Genomic DNA, 15,646 nt, shown 5'->3' on the forward strand with positions numbered 1-15,646 from the left:
AGTGGATCAGACTTATGAGACTGAGGTGAGCCAGAGAGTCCAGGTGTGGAGGGAGTTTCTCAGACAGGTGCTGAGATACCAGGGAATCATCAAGCTCAGCAGCCAGAGAACCGGGATAGGGGATTTGGTTACTCACTGACATGGGTCTCCTTCTCTTTGTGAGCCAACCCTGACACAGAAAGGGCCATCTATAGACACATTGAAAACTACGTGAGTCTTGGTTTAGGCCACACTACCTAGTTCCTAGTATACTGCGTGGATCTCCTCCTTCATCTTCTCAGTATGTGGAAGTAGTCTGGGGCAAGCTATAACCTTTTCACACGTGAGTCGTCAGCTGAGTGTTTGGCTGCTTTGCTAAATGCTGACAGATGGGTAGATTAACCTGGCTGCTTTTACTATCATTTCTGAAGGTAAATATAATAGATTCATTTCAGCTTTTCACAGGCTAAACTGTCCTTAGTGTTGAGTGTGGACTGAAGCCCATTCTTTCCCCTCCCATCTATCTAAAGAGCCCAGGTTGTTGGTTTGTTTGCAAGTTTGTTTGTTCTGTTTTCATTTGTTTTTCTGAGACAGGGTTTCTCTGTGCAACAGTCCTGGCTGACCTGGATGGAGCTCCTTTTGTACACCAGGCTGGTCTCGAACTCACAGAGATCTGCCTGCTTCTGCCTCCCAAGTGCTGGGATTAAAGGTATGTGCCGCCGCTGCCCAGATCCACACACAGTCTTGAGCGCATTCTGTCAGCCATTCTCACGGTGCGGTCTTGGAGTGGACACACTGACAGCTGAGTCGTTTCATCCAGCCTGCCTTGTTATTGTTGGGAACATGAGTGGAATTCCAGACCCGGGATGAAGCTCAATGCTGGAGTCGTTGCTTAGAGTGCACAATGCACTGGGTTCAATTTTAACCCACGTAGTTAGAGTTGGAGAAAAGATAAGAACCCCATGACACCAAGAAGTGTAGCTTAGATCCCAAGGGGAGACTCCATAGAGTTTTCAAGTCCTCGGTCCTCCGGCATCCAACCTCCCAACCCCAGCTTCACAGCTCCCTCCGTGGATTCCACCTGTGGAACATCTATTCTTCACCACAGCACTCATTTATTTTGGAGGAGGAAAGAATCTGCACTTCATTAATAAAGCACAGAGATGTACCCAGAGCTCATAAATCCTGATGTTCAACTCATGAAATGCCGTGTTTGAGTGATCAGCTGATGAGATGGCAGAACGGGCAAAGGTAGTTGCTGCCAGCCCTACATACCTGAGTTTCTTCCCTGGGACCCACATGATAGAGAGGACAGCCCTCACAAAGACCGTTCTCTCTTCTTCATACGTGTGGTTACGCACCCACACACCCGCCATCACTGTGTTAAAATCAGTGAGAAGAACATGATGAAAAGAATTGTCAAGGAGGCATGCAGATCTCTGTCAGGAATGTCTCCTGGGGCCTTGCTGGAAAACTCTGAAGTGCTGGTCAGCTTCAACCACACACCACAACCTGTCAATGTGACTGCTCTCGGGGATAATATGTTTTGCATGATTGCCACATAGAACAGCGAGTGCTCCATGTATTACAAGCTCCATTTCTGTAGGTGAGGAAAAGCATCTTCTTGTGGAGACACAATAAGGACAGTGCCTGGAGTAGGGGTCACTATTGAGATCAAAGACCGCACCTCGTTCTGGCCATATTGCTAAAAATTGTCTACATCTCTGCACCAATTCTCACACCAGAATTCAGTCCATTAGGTTTCCTCCTGTACTCTCATCAGATTGAATGTATTTCGGCTACACTTCCACGAGCAGCCTTTCTCCCTGACCCAGGCAGCACACAAACACTCCTATGCTAAGAGTGTTCCTTGTGGTCACTGCTGGCAACAGAATCAAGAGCATAGTGTCCCCAGTTCTTACAGATAGCCAGACTCACCCAGGAATCTCCTGATATGTCTTTCTTGCCACATCGCTCAGTGAAATATTTTTAACCTTGCCTCTGTGCCCTGTCTGCAGCTAAAGAAAAGCATCTTGTGCCCTGAGACAGAAACCTGGATCGCCTCACCTGTGGTCAGGCCCCTGGTTTCCTGAGGAACAGCTCCTAGGTCATCAGCTCCTAGGATCATCAGTTCCTAGGATCATCAGCTCCTAGGATCATCAGCTCCTAGGATCATCAGTTTCTAGGATCATCAGCAAGACTCTTGTGGCTTTTCTTGTCTTTGTTTTGAGACAAGGTCTCTCTATGTATCACTGGCTATCTCAGGACTGTCTACATAAACCCTGCTAGCCTTGAATTATGCCTGCTTCTGCCTGCAGGGTGATGAATTTAAAGCCAGTGCTCCCTTCTAGGTTTCTCATTGTCGTGAACTTCAGTGGAAGGAATATTGTCAGCTTCCTTTCTGAACTGACTGCTGCATTGTCATCCTTTTTAACACTGACATGTCAGCCCCTGTCCCTAGACTCTCCCCTCATGCATAGTGGCCTCTCGGTTTTTTTGTTAGAAGGGTGAACTGGGGACAGAGAGAGGACTTGTGTTAATTGCTCTGACATACAGACAAGAACTGCAATGAGGTCACCTTTATTCTCTACTTTAGACACAGACTCAACTCTGAGTCCCACACAGCTCTGGCCATGTGCAAGTCAGAAGAGTTCCCTTTTGCTGAGCGTTAAGATTATGGCAGACCCTATTCTCATACTTTCCCACAGTCTTCAATGCACCACAGGCGTCCCATATGGGAGGGGCCATTGTATACCTTGTCCTATGCCCTGCTTGTATGGTTGGAAATGGTGCTAGCTGGTGACTCAGCACTGAATAGTACCCCTTCCATCATCCCAGGATCATTTTGGGTGGCTTGCTATTTCTAAGGGAATGGGGTCTGATTTAAACGTCACATACACACGTACATATGTATGTACCCCTCTGGCATAGCGTTGGTGAGAAATCAAAAGGCTCTTGAGAAGAAGCTTATGGGGTCTGTCTTGTCTCTGGAGTGATCCTTGCACTCTAACGCAAAAGTGTTCATTCTGACAGGTCAAGGGACATACCGTGACCTTTGTCAAACCAAGTACGAAAAAGGTCCTTGGACTCCAGGGACTGAGACATGCCTGGCTCCACCATTCTGTGCCATTGTTCCTTGCTAACAAGAGGGCTCCTTATTTATAGCCAGGCACAGGACCGTCCAGAGTTGAAACATTGTCCAGCCTCCTCAGATCTAGTTCAGCTACATACTTACTGGCTGTAGGGATGTAATCAAGAGGCTGAGCTGACTTTGGGGAACTCTTTTTAAACTACAGGGCCTCCTCTCTATCTAGCTGAGAGGCCTGATACTCAAGTGGCTACCCGTGGCCACAATGACTGCAGAGGCCTCTACCCCAAGATGGAAGACAGTCCTGGTCATTCACTGTATGAGTCCCTAAACAGCCGTGTGTGTGTGTGTGTGTGTGTGTGTGTGTGTGTGTGTATGTGTGTGTGTACTGGAAAAAGAACCCAACTGTGTGTTTGGCAGGTGCTCTACCACTGACCCCCGACCCCCCTGATACCCTGACTCAGCAGTAGGGACTTATTAAAGGGCTGGGTGATGACAGCCTCTGAGGACTAAGGGGACAACAGAGCAATGGCGGAGGAAGTGTCTGCACCCTGCTCTGCTGTACCTTCATAAACCGGTGCTCTTTCCAGGTCTTGCCAACTGTATTTTTAACTCAATACTGGATGGTAAAGACATCCAGTTATCTTGAGGTTCGCCTTGTTCCAGAAAGCACTTGATGGGTCCAGTAACAGTGTGGGCCGCTTACCCTGACGACCTGAGTGGAAGGTGAGAGCCGGCTCTACAAGTTGTCCGCTCAACTCCCTCTGGAGCTGTGGCATGTGTGTGTCTACATGTGTGTGCATGTGCACACACAGGCACACGTAAATAATACATGTAAACATAAATTATTACGCACTTGAGTGTTCTGCTCTGAAAGAGTTGAGTTGTCCCTTCTAGGGACAGCAGTTGATAGCAGGTAGGCACCATTTCTCAGGGCACAACATAACCAAATGTCTAGTTGACACAGCCCCAAATTCCTAAGAAACTACAATCCACAGTTTTCCCCAATTAACAAGGTCAATTATAATTTAACATAATAAAACAATATGTACATATATTGCTTTTTGTCATACTCAGTAAAGACAGTATAAAAAATATCTACAATGTATACTTTCCACAAGATAATAAATAAGTTAAATAAATCTTTCCATATTGCATTGTGGTGCAGTGTTGGGAAGCCCTCTTTTCCAACAATTATTAACCGCGCCCCCCTCAAGTCTTTCAGAAAGCAAAGGCAAAGGCTCTAAGATAAACACTCACTAGGTGGTGGCAAGGATGCCCTTATTAAACTTTGGAAAGCAAGGGTTCCCTCCACTCCTAGAAGTATGTGTTGAGGAATATTATTTTCAGGTGTGTGACTTTTGTTTATGTTGCATTTGTTTAACTCTATGAAGCTGTGGTTCTTTCCCTGTCTAAAACACCTGATGGTCTAATAAAGCGCTGAATGGACAACAGCAAGGCAGGAGCAAAAATAGGCGGGGCTGGCAGGCAGAGAGAATAAATAGGAGGAGAACCAAGGAAGGGAGGAGCAAGAGAACAAGGAGAGGAGGGTGTCAGGGAGCAGCCACGCAGCTGCCTAGCCACACACCCAGCCAAGGAGTAAGGGTGAAGGAAGACACATCAGTAAGAAAAGGAGAAAGCCCAGCAGCAACAGGTAGACGGAGTAATTTTAAGGCTGGGCATGCATAAGGAATAATAACCATTCGTGTGTGATTTATTTGGGAGCTGTGTGGTGGGCACCCCAAAAAGCCAAAAGAGTAAAACACCACACATCGCATATGTATCTTTGTTTAGCTTTATTTTTTTTTATTGATTTTATTGAGTGTACATTTTTCTCTGCTCCCCTCCCTGTCTCTCCCCTCCCCTTCAGCCCTCTGTCAGGGTCCCCATGTTCCAAATTTACTCAGGGGATCTTGTCTTTTTCTACTTCCCATGTAGATTAGATCCATGTATGTCTTTCTTAGAATCCTCATTGTTGTCTAGGTTCTGCTGTTTTTGGAGGGAAGAATTTTAGGGTTCACGGAGGCCGTTCTGTGTTTAGCAAAAACAATCCTGTGCAATAAAGGAACTTCCAGATGTATTGCCATCCCTGACTTCAATCTCTACTATAGAGCTATGGTAATAAATACAGCTTTGTATTAACATAAAAATAGTTAGATCAATGAAATCAAATTGAAGACCCTGATGTAAATTCACACACATATGAACAACTTATTTTTTACAAAGAACCCAAAATTATACTATGAAATAAAGAAAGCATCTTCAACAAATGCATAGTGGATGTCAGTATGCAGAAGAATGCAAATAGATTCATATCAATCGCCCTGGACAAAACTTAAGTCCACGTGGATCCAAGAACTCAACGTAAATCCAGGTACACTGAACTTGATAGAAGACAAAAAGGGACCTTGAACACTTTGCAACAGGAGACAACTTCCTGAATAGAACACGAGTATCACAGACACTGAGATAAAAAATTGATGAATGTGACCCCCTGAAACTGAAAATGTTCTGTAAGGTAAAAGAAACAGTTAGAAAGACAAAACAGCACCCTACAGAATGGGAAAATATCTTTATAAATCCCACAGCTGACAGAGGGGCGATATCCAAAATATAAAGAACACAAGAATCTAGACATCAAAATAACAAACCAATTAAAACACTGGGTACAGATCTAAACAGAGAATTCTCAAGAGAAGAATCGCTAATAGCCAAGATACAATAAAGAATTGTTCAACATACTTAATCATCAGAGAAATGCAAATCCAAAGAACTCTGAGATAACATCTTGCCTGTCAGAATGGCCAATATCAAAAATATTTTATCTACTGGTACTCTAATGTCTGTAGGCGCTTTACCAGGAAGTTTTAAAAGAAGATTCCTCCCCATCATTAAGTGTATACTTCCCTGAAAATAGGGAGATGTTGGTACTGGTGGAGAATTATACCAACCATAAATTTCTATAACACCATTACCTTGTGAACATATAATTTTAGTAGGAGATAAGAGTCAGTTTCCCGCTTGGGAAGTACCAAGGGATTTCAAATCAATAAGAGAGAATTTTGAAGAATGGGGTGCTTAAGGGTTTGCCTTGTGTCCCAGAAGATTCCTGGGAAGAGAAAACAGACTCCTGGCAAGTTAGGAGGAAAGTTGGTTAGCAGAGAGGCAACGTTATTTCCCCATGACATCAGCGGTCCCTTCCTTGGACATTCTATTGTATCCTAGAGACCCCTGGAATTTTTGCGATGTCATCTGTGTTGTAGCAACACCTACTGCCCTTGGAGAGTTCCTTCAGTGCCTTTACGGTTACCCATGATCATGTTGGCAAGACTGAGGCGTCTTGTAGGGAGAGAGAATGGAGAGGGAAGCGAGACCAGAGAGAGGCAGAAGAAAGATGGCCTTGAGCCTCACTGTAAACCATCAAGAAACAAATGGTTCAGAAGAAGGCACCCTAAGTCCCGGACAGAAGACGGAGAGCTCCCTGACGGAGGTAGGCTTTAGGTAGCATCTCCAGTAAATGGGGCATAGGAACTGGGGTTTTGGCGTAGCAATCGGACTTCTCGGCAAGACATGGCTCCTGAAAATCAATGATTCCAGGAAAACAATTTGTCTCAACTAGAAGCCAGGAACCCCTAAACAAAAGCTTTGTGCTGGGAGCCTTTGGCTTTCAGTCTTACAGGAGGGCAAGGGTTGATGGGGAACCAGCATTAAAAGAGGAACAGCATAAGAAGAGACAAGTAAGTGTGCCCAGATCAAGACAGGGCATCACTGTACTCCAACACTAGTGGGCACTGTCCACCTCTGCGTGCCCTGAGTTGGCAGTGTGGTGACATGGTGCTTCTGGTGACCATGTTCTGCTCCTATATGGCTTCTCCTTTATAGCCATGTGCTTAGAGTGACCTGCTAGGATATTTGAGGAATCTCTAAATGATCAGAGTGACTGTGAACTATGCCTATTTCTTCCTGACTTGGAAACCCACAATTTTGTAGACTCTTTAGCCAAGTTGAACGGAGACTCTGCAGCTGTGAATAGGCCTGAGGAGGTTCTTTCTTTGTTTACCTGAAGCACGAGCTAAGGGGGCAGAGGACACCAGCTGGCTGAGACACCCAACTCCCTTCATTAATGAAAGAACTAAGATCCCATGCAGGGACATCTCAAGCCTGGGTCAGGATCTATTGAGGTGTCCCTGGTCACAGGCATACGAGTTTTCTCAAAGGTTTGTTTAGGGCTCAGAGTCATCTGTCCATCCTCCATGTGCTGTCCCAAGGCAAGGTCACTGTAGTTCTTCTACCTACAGGGGCCGCTGGAGAGCAACCATCTCCCCAAATGGTCCTCACCAAGAAGCAGAAGGTGAAGAGTCTGACCACTCAGCTGGAGCAAATGACCAGAGAGAGAAATGAGCTGCGGGATCACCTGATCTCCATCACCGAAGAGCCCATAGACAATAGGTATTCCTTGTTTCAAGCTCCATGGTGATTGTCTTGGTTCCACACTTTCACCCTAAATTTATTTCATCTAAGATTTGGACTCTGAGAGGCTGCACCTTCAAGGTGTCCCTTGGCTCAGCACCATGCGCCTTCATGCTTCCCAAAAGAAGAACCAGAAACCCGGGCAGGAGTAAGATGGGAACATGGACTATTCTGCTTCCTCCAAATGAATACCAGAGCCTGAGTCACATAAATAAGAGATCGAGGCAGTACAGCATGAATTCCCAGCATGCACTTGTATACTATCATATCGTCATGAAATAGTGAGAATTTGACTTTTTCTTTCCTATTCGTATCCCTTTGAACTAGCGAATATCTTAGTTATTTTAGCCGGCTTTCTGAGAGATCATGCAGCCCAGCCACCATCCGCCATCTAAACACACAGCGTCTGCTGTCCTAGGGTCAGAAGAGCAAATTTAATAAGCACCAGAAGCTCCCAGTACATAGGACACAGGGTGTGGCAGCCATTTGTGCTGCCATAGTCTAGAGCACAGCCTGAATTCATGTGATCTGTGAGGACTTTGTTCAAGGAGTTCTTTGATTCCAGGACCAGGGCCTATCGCAAGCCAAACCCTTTATTTGAGAAGCTGAAGAGGAAGCATGAGAGGGTCATGTCAGACCTGCAGCGCTTGGAGGACGAGAACAACGAGGTCACAGAGAAATTCAATGAGCTCGAAAAGGAGTCATTCTTATATTAGTAAGTGCCTGCAGTACAAGGGACCACTGCATTGTGGGATGGCCATCTCTGCCTTTCTTTGTCTCTGGACTGTGGGGTCTACAGCTCTGGTTCCAGCCTTTCTGCCTCTTAGCAAGCAGCTCTTGGGCTTGTGTCTCTTGCATTCAGTTTTGCTAATTGTGAAAGACTGAGTTGCATCCAGCCCCATGTGTTCATACTTAGTAGCCTCTACATCAGTGAATCTCAACTTTCTTATTGCTGTGACTGTTTTCATACAATTCCTCATGTTTTTGTGATGTCCATCTGTAAAATTATTTATCCTGCTATTCTATAACTATAATTTTGCTACTGATATAAAGCATAATGTAATATCTGTTATGCGAGATATCTAAGATACCTCTCCTGTAAAAGAGTAGTTCCATCATGAAAGAAGTCATGACCCACAGGTTGAGAACCCCTTTTCTAGCTAGACGAACACACATGAGTGGTGTAGCAGGCAGGGTCTCGGGCAGGGCCCTATTGCCATGAACCTCTCCACCACTTGGATCTCTAATCCTCCATCAGAAGGTATTTGTCCCTTTCCTGGTGATGTTGACCCATTTACCACGGTCAGGTAAAAGCAGGTGGGGACCCCTTTTGTTAGCAGAGATTCTTGGATTTCTTTGGTTGTTGGAGTTTTCAGAAGTAGTTTGATTTTTTTTTCTGGAATCCCCTGTTCTCTGCTTTTGGCCTTCTGAATGCAGCTGTCACAGATGTACAGGACTCTTGTCTCTCTCTCCAGAGACACTGGGGACCAGAGGGCTTGATGGGGTATGGAGGCAGGGGTGGCAGGAGGAGGATGGCAGGGGCTAACGATGCAGAGGGTGCTTCCTTTCAGCAATCTGCAGTACCAGCTTGCGATTGAGAAGAATCAGATGGAGGATAAGGTGGACTTGCTGAAGCAGGAGAACAAGAAATTGATGCAGTATTGGGTCCTGCTGCAGAAGCACTTGGAGGATTTGCACTTGGCCTTTCAGGACCAAGAGGAAGAGAACAGAGACCTGCAGACCCAGGAGCATCAGGTAGGGACAAGCATCTGGGTCAGGGTTAGGTCCAGCATCATTTATCCACACATTCACTCCCCACCACCTTCATGACGTCCGCATGTTCATTTCTGTGCCCATGCATCAGTGCTTCTGGGCATGAGTCTCTTGTGAGAATCAAATGGCAAACAACCCCTGCTGCTCTGCTTGAAGCTGCTGTTTAATGAGGGAGGTGGGGTGATCACACATCACACACCTACAGGTTATTATGATGGGAGGGGCGCCATGTACAGACTTGAGGGAGTGAGGTCTAGGTCCTGTGCCTCCTTTGATTTCCAGGGTTCATATGACATCATGGCGGGGTGGGGCCAGCTCGCAAGGAAAAAAGCCACTGGCCAGTGTCAAATGAGTGATTCCCTTTGTCACGTTGTTGGGTGACATACGAGCTTCGTACCTCCTATTCTCTGCATCACCATGCCCAACACCTGATTTACACTGACAGGAAGCTCTGTGGGAATCTTCCAATCAGTGTTTGCTATGTGTGTCCTGGGCATATTCTCCCTTCACGGAACTTAACAGTATGGAACTGACCTGTTGTCAGGGATGTGGAAAGGGAGAATTGCCGTGGGAAATCTGAGGCTTCCAAACCAAAAGCTCTTCGACCACCTTAACATAGTTTGGACAAGTAGAGCACAACCCTGTGTACAATGTAGTCCCAGGAGATGGGGAGCAGAGACACCGGACTCTTCTGAATGAGCTGTGTTCTTAATGTAAACTCACATGTTCATCGAGTATGATATCGTTTTATCCCCACCTCATTGTGCTCTTTCTCCCTCTCTCTCTCGCTCTCTCTCGCTCTCTCTCTCTCTCTCTCTCTCTCTCTCTCTCTCTCTTTATCTCTCTGTCTCTCCGTCTGTCTGTCTGTCCTTCTCTGTGGGTTTGGAGGTCACTGAGTGGTACCATGCACCATGCATACGGATAGCGGCTAGGGAGACCACTGTGTTTGTCAGTCTCTACGCTGCAACAGGCATTCTCCCTTCCAAGAAGCTTGCTGTTTTGGCTGGAATGACTGACCAGCAAGCTCTTTGGATCCTCTGTGTATGCTCACACTTTCGTGAGAGTATATTCTTGCCTATGCTCAACTCTCCACTAAGTACACAATTTTCTAATGAACAGGAGCAGCAGAGTCTGGAGGAAAGTCTGCAGTCCCCAGTGAAGCAGAAGGAGCTAGTCAATGAGGAAAAGAATTTGGCAGTAAATCCGCTACATCACGTGACTGTCTCCCAGATGAGGTATGAGTCCAGGCCAGGAGTTAGTAATTGGGTGCTGGTAGTTGGATACCCTTCTACCTTGGAACTTTTCCTTTTGTGGGCTTCGCCTATGGGCAACGCTCCCAGTCATCACCAGGGAAATAACACTTCAGAGTAGGTTCAGGAAAGAAGAACTTCCCTCTAGGAAATAGTATGATTGATATTCAGTGTGTCTGCAGAATTGTGTTCTCTTTGCTCCCTTCCGAGTTTTCTGGTTTATTCCAAGACTGCTTTCCTTGAACTCACTGCTTGCTTTGGCCTCTGCAGCCTTGGGCAGTAGGGTTGAGAGTCCCACCCTCGGTCACGATTAGATATAACACTGGCTGTCTTTATTCTTCGGCCATTTGCCATGTAAATTGTATTATGGATATACTAGGCTTATCATTGACAGGATGAACTCAGACAGATGTCTCTGCTGCAGGATTGGTCAGAACTTCACCGAGTGTTGAGCAAAGGATTCCTCTAGAGAGCCAGGAAGTAGATTCTGCTCTAGTCCTAAGGAAATGCAAGTCTCTGTTTGGTCCTAGACCCAGGCAGGGCCTGTTTCTCAGCACACATCACAGGAAATGCTGCTCTAGCATGACAGGCTCTATCTTGCATGGTGCTCATGTTTATGGTTCCTCTGGGCATGAGGACTGAGCTAACCTCATGATCATGTTCAGGTGACCTGATGGCAAGGCTGTATTACTGCTATCAATAAGATGATGTGTTGATCAGTAACTCCTCATCAATACCAAGTGTATTGCTCATACACTGTTGGCTATGGTATTTATATTCTGCTGTTATATACAAAATGATGTCCCTGATCTGTAGGATAATATTCTATTTTTCTAGTAGCTCAGTTTAAGTTATGACATGTGTCTAAGACTGAGAAAAGTTCTAGGCCCAGGACTCTGTGATCCATTTTTTTTGGAGGGGGGCGCTATAGAAATGATATCAGTCCAAAGATCAATGTTGGTTCTCCAGGATGCCTAGATGTTGGGAGGTAGGAGCCAGACAGTTGACATGGTATGTCCTCTCCTGACCTGTGCCTTAACTGCTATCCTCTCCCAGGTCCAAAACACTCCAGCCTGAGGTGGAAGAGGCCACAGCCCAGGACAAGAGCCACTTGCAGAAGGAGCTGCTACAGGAAGAACCACCTGCTGAGCCCCATCCCCAGCAACTACTGAAGTCCCGGGATCATTTTTATTCTTCAAATTTGGATTCCATCGTGGAATAGGCCTTGAGTATGTCTAGCCAGTGACCCATGATATGGCTGCCTCTGGGTCTTGATTCCCTTTTCTTCTTGATAACACCCCCTGAGAGAACTGAGGAAGCCAAAGGGAACCACAAACACCTTGAAACCATCATATTCTTCACATTAGGATCAAGGCCTCCAGACAAAAAGACACCCCTTGTTTCTGTGAACTCACCAGTGAAGTAAATACCAGCTGTCCTTCAGTTAGGTGGTCATGCCCAGTCTGATCCGTGTGTCTGTTGACTCAGTTCTCATGAAGAAAGACCATCAAACCATGCTTGGGGTAAAGAAAACCAGAGACAAAAATTACTCCAAACGCTACATCTACCAGCAATGGCCTCAGCCTTGGGGGGAACCTGATATCTAACAAAAGAGGAATGACTACAGGCATCTTAAAAAGCTGTTCCAATCGGTGACTGCCTCACTACCGTGTATCTCAGGGAAAACTAATTAGCTTAATTTTTGTTTGGTTTTGTTTTAAACTTTTGTTTTTAGTTGTTTAAGTTTGGCTTTGTTACTTTGATGTTATCTGTTCCTGTTATTGATTTTCATAATTTGTTAAGAGTATTATCTAGTGTTTATGTTGAATGCCCTGTTAAAGCCCCCTTTACGAAAAAAAATGTATTTTTTTTGAGATTTCCAAGTTAATTTATTTCACAGAAATGAAAATAATCAAAACAAACTCCGAAGAGTTACGTGGCCAGCCCGCCACGAGTGACAATATTTGAACTCCAAGCCCAATGGAGTGCTTTCTGGATTGGAACTTTTGTGCAACAGACATATTAAAGCCATAGAAAAGGCAAACTGGCTTTGCAGAGTTGACTCAGGATGGGAATTTTAACAAAATAACAGGCAAGATTTATAGGTAAATACAGTAGCCCCAAAGAAAGAGAAATACCATTCCTAGAGAAATCTGAAGAGCGGTTCACTATGAAGAAAGAGCATGGCGGATGTCGTCAGTATTTGTCTTGAATGCAATGATGACTTTTGCCTTGCATTTACTCTCTACCCTAATGCCTAGCTCATGGATACGTGTTTCAAATATTTTACCATTCAACATTTTATCGTAACTGTGTACCATAAATTGTTTGTTTTAAAATATATTCTTGCAACTGAAATTTTAATCAATTGTCAAATAACCAATTATATCAATTTTATCCACATTAAATCATAACATTGATGATAATTAATTAAAAGAAAAAGAATGTATTAGTGATCATTGTTATGGATAAATATATAATTTTTGCAAAATAAAATATCTATAGTGGCATAAGTGCTATTAAACTTCCTAAAATTGACAGGAACTTCAAAATAGTGTGTCTCTATTTTATTCAGGTTATAACAAATTATGTTTGTTTCATTCTTTTATTTAATTAATTAATTTATTTATTAAAAATTTCCACCTCCTTTCCTCCTCCCATTTCCCTCCCACTCTATCCTCTTCCCCCTCCCTCTCCAGTTCTAAGAGAAGTCAGGGTGCCCTGCCCTGTGGGAAGTCCAAGGCCCTCCCCACTTCATCCAGGTATAGGAAGGTGAGCATCCAAACAGGCTAGACTCCCAAAAAGCCAGTACATGAGGTAGAATCAAAACCCAGTGTCATTATCATTGGCTTCTCAGTCACCCCTCGTTGTCAGCCACGTTCAGAGAGTCCAGACTGATCACATGTTCGTTCAGTCCCAGGTGGCCTTGGTGAGCTCGCATTAGGTCAGTCCCACTGTCTTCATGGGTAGATGCACCGCTCACCATCCTGACTTTCTTGCTCATGTTCTCCCTCCTTCTGCTCTTCATCTCGATCTTGGGAGCTCAGTCCAGTGCTCCAATGTGGGTATCTGTCTCTATCTCCATCCAACGCAAGATGAAGAAAGGTTCTATAGTGATATGCAAGATATTCATCAGTGTGGCTATGGGAAAAGGCCAGTTCAGGCACCCTCTCCTCTGCTGCCCAAGGACCTAGCTGGACCTAGCTGCCCTTCGACTCCTGGAAACCCCTCTAGAGCCAAGTCTCTTGCCAACTTTAAAATGGCTCCCTTAAAAAAGCAATTTCCAAGTCTTCCCACTTAAACCCATCTTCTTTAACAGGTGTGGTGGCACACTGCTGTAACCCAGAACTCACAGGCACAGAGGGATCTCTGCTAGTTCCAGACGGCATGGGCTACATAGTGAGTTCGCTGCCAGCCAGCGGGACACAGTAGATTTGTATCTTGGGTATTGATAGCATGGCTTACTCCATGGAAAAACACCTTAGAGTGGAATCAGTATCCATACTGTATTCTTGCTGTCATGTATTTAACTACCCCTAAAATATGATACTTTCTAGATACCCTTTTATGAATTGGCCATAAGGACCACATTATTGAGAAATGCACCTTTATAGCTCTGGGGACTCTCAGGCAATAAAAACATTCATTTCTGGAATACAAAAAAAAATCAGGAAACCAAGACCTATCTGCCTCTGTTTTTCACTCAACACAGCATCCATGGTGAGACCACAGCACATTAATGACTTTCCAGGTCACTTTGAGAAATAGAGGCTGTTGGCCTTGAGCTTGCATTTGCCCCACATGTATGCAGTTCCCACAAGGCCAGAAGAGGGCACTGGATCCCTGTTCATAGATGGTTCTAAGGTGCCTTGTGAGAGAGCAGCAAAAGCTCTTGAACTATGAGACATCTCTCAGCTTCTGCTCTTAGCTTTTGTCCTTCAAACCCTAGGTGCTGCCTAAGTTATGGGGATCACCCCCAACCACAGAGAGAAGTCACTGGGAACGCATAGGGATAGGTACACGAGGTAGGCATGCTAATTGTCTTGGGCTGCCAGGCACCTATGGCAGGCTCAGGTGTCTCAACTGATCTGTGTTGGTTCCAGACCAGGCCACAACATCGCTTACTGTCAGGGTTGGAGCAGATCTGCCACCTCTCATCTAGGACGACGGTGTAGACTAATCGCATCTATGATTATATTATGATTATGATTATGCTGGGAAGGAGATCAGAGCAGGCACAGTGCATGGAGCCTGCAGCAGAAGAGAAATGCCTCTGGTGGAGAGCATCCCGTGCATGTTTGGAACATGAGAGGGACAACGGAAGTGGCCTTTGCCATGACAGATCTTAGTGTATTGAGGCACTTGACTGATTTGCCGTCTCCCCTGCCCTATTTAGGCAGGGCTTCTTCTAGGTGATTGTTTTGTAATTGGAGAGGTGCCAGGAGTGAATCCGACTTCTGAGACTGAGGTGAGCCAGAGAGGTCAGGTGTGGAGGGAGTTTCTCAGACAGGTGCTGAGAAACCCGGGAATCTTCAAGCTCAGCAGCCAGAGAACCAGGATAGGGAATTTGGTTACTCACTGACATGGGTCTCCTTCTCTTTGTGAGCCGACCCTGACACAGAAAGGGCCATCTATAGACACAGTGAAAACTATTTGAGGCTTGGTTTAGGCCACACTACCTAGTTCCTAGTATACTGCGTGGATCTCCTCCTCCATCTTCTCAGTATCTGGACGTAGTCTGGGGCCAGCTATAACCTTTTCACACCTGAGTCCTCAGCTGAGTGTTTGGCTGGTTTGCTAAATGCTGACAGATGGGTAGATTAACCTGGCTGCTTTTACTGTCATTTCTGAAGGTAGATATAATAGTTTCATTTCACTATTCCCAGGCTAAACTGTCCTTAGTGTCGAGTGTGGACTGAAGCCCATTCTTTCCCTTCCCATCTATCTAAACAGCCCAGGTTGCTGGTTTGTTTGCAAGTTTGTTTGTTCTGTTTTCATTTGTTTTTCTGAGACAGGGTTTCTCTGTGCAACAGTCCTGGCTGACCTGGATGGAGCTCCTTTTGTACACCAGGCTGGTCTCGAACTC

This window comes from Microtus pennsylvanicus, chromosome 10 (genome assembly GCF_037038515.1).
Source record: "Microtus pennsylvanicus isolate mMicPen1 chromosome 10, mMicPen1.hap1, whole genome shotgun sequence".
Lineage (NCBI taxonomy): Eukaryota > Metazoa > Chordata > Mammalia > Rodentia > Cricetidae > Microtus > Microtus pennsylvanicus.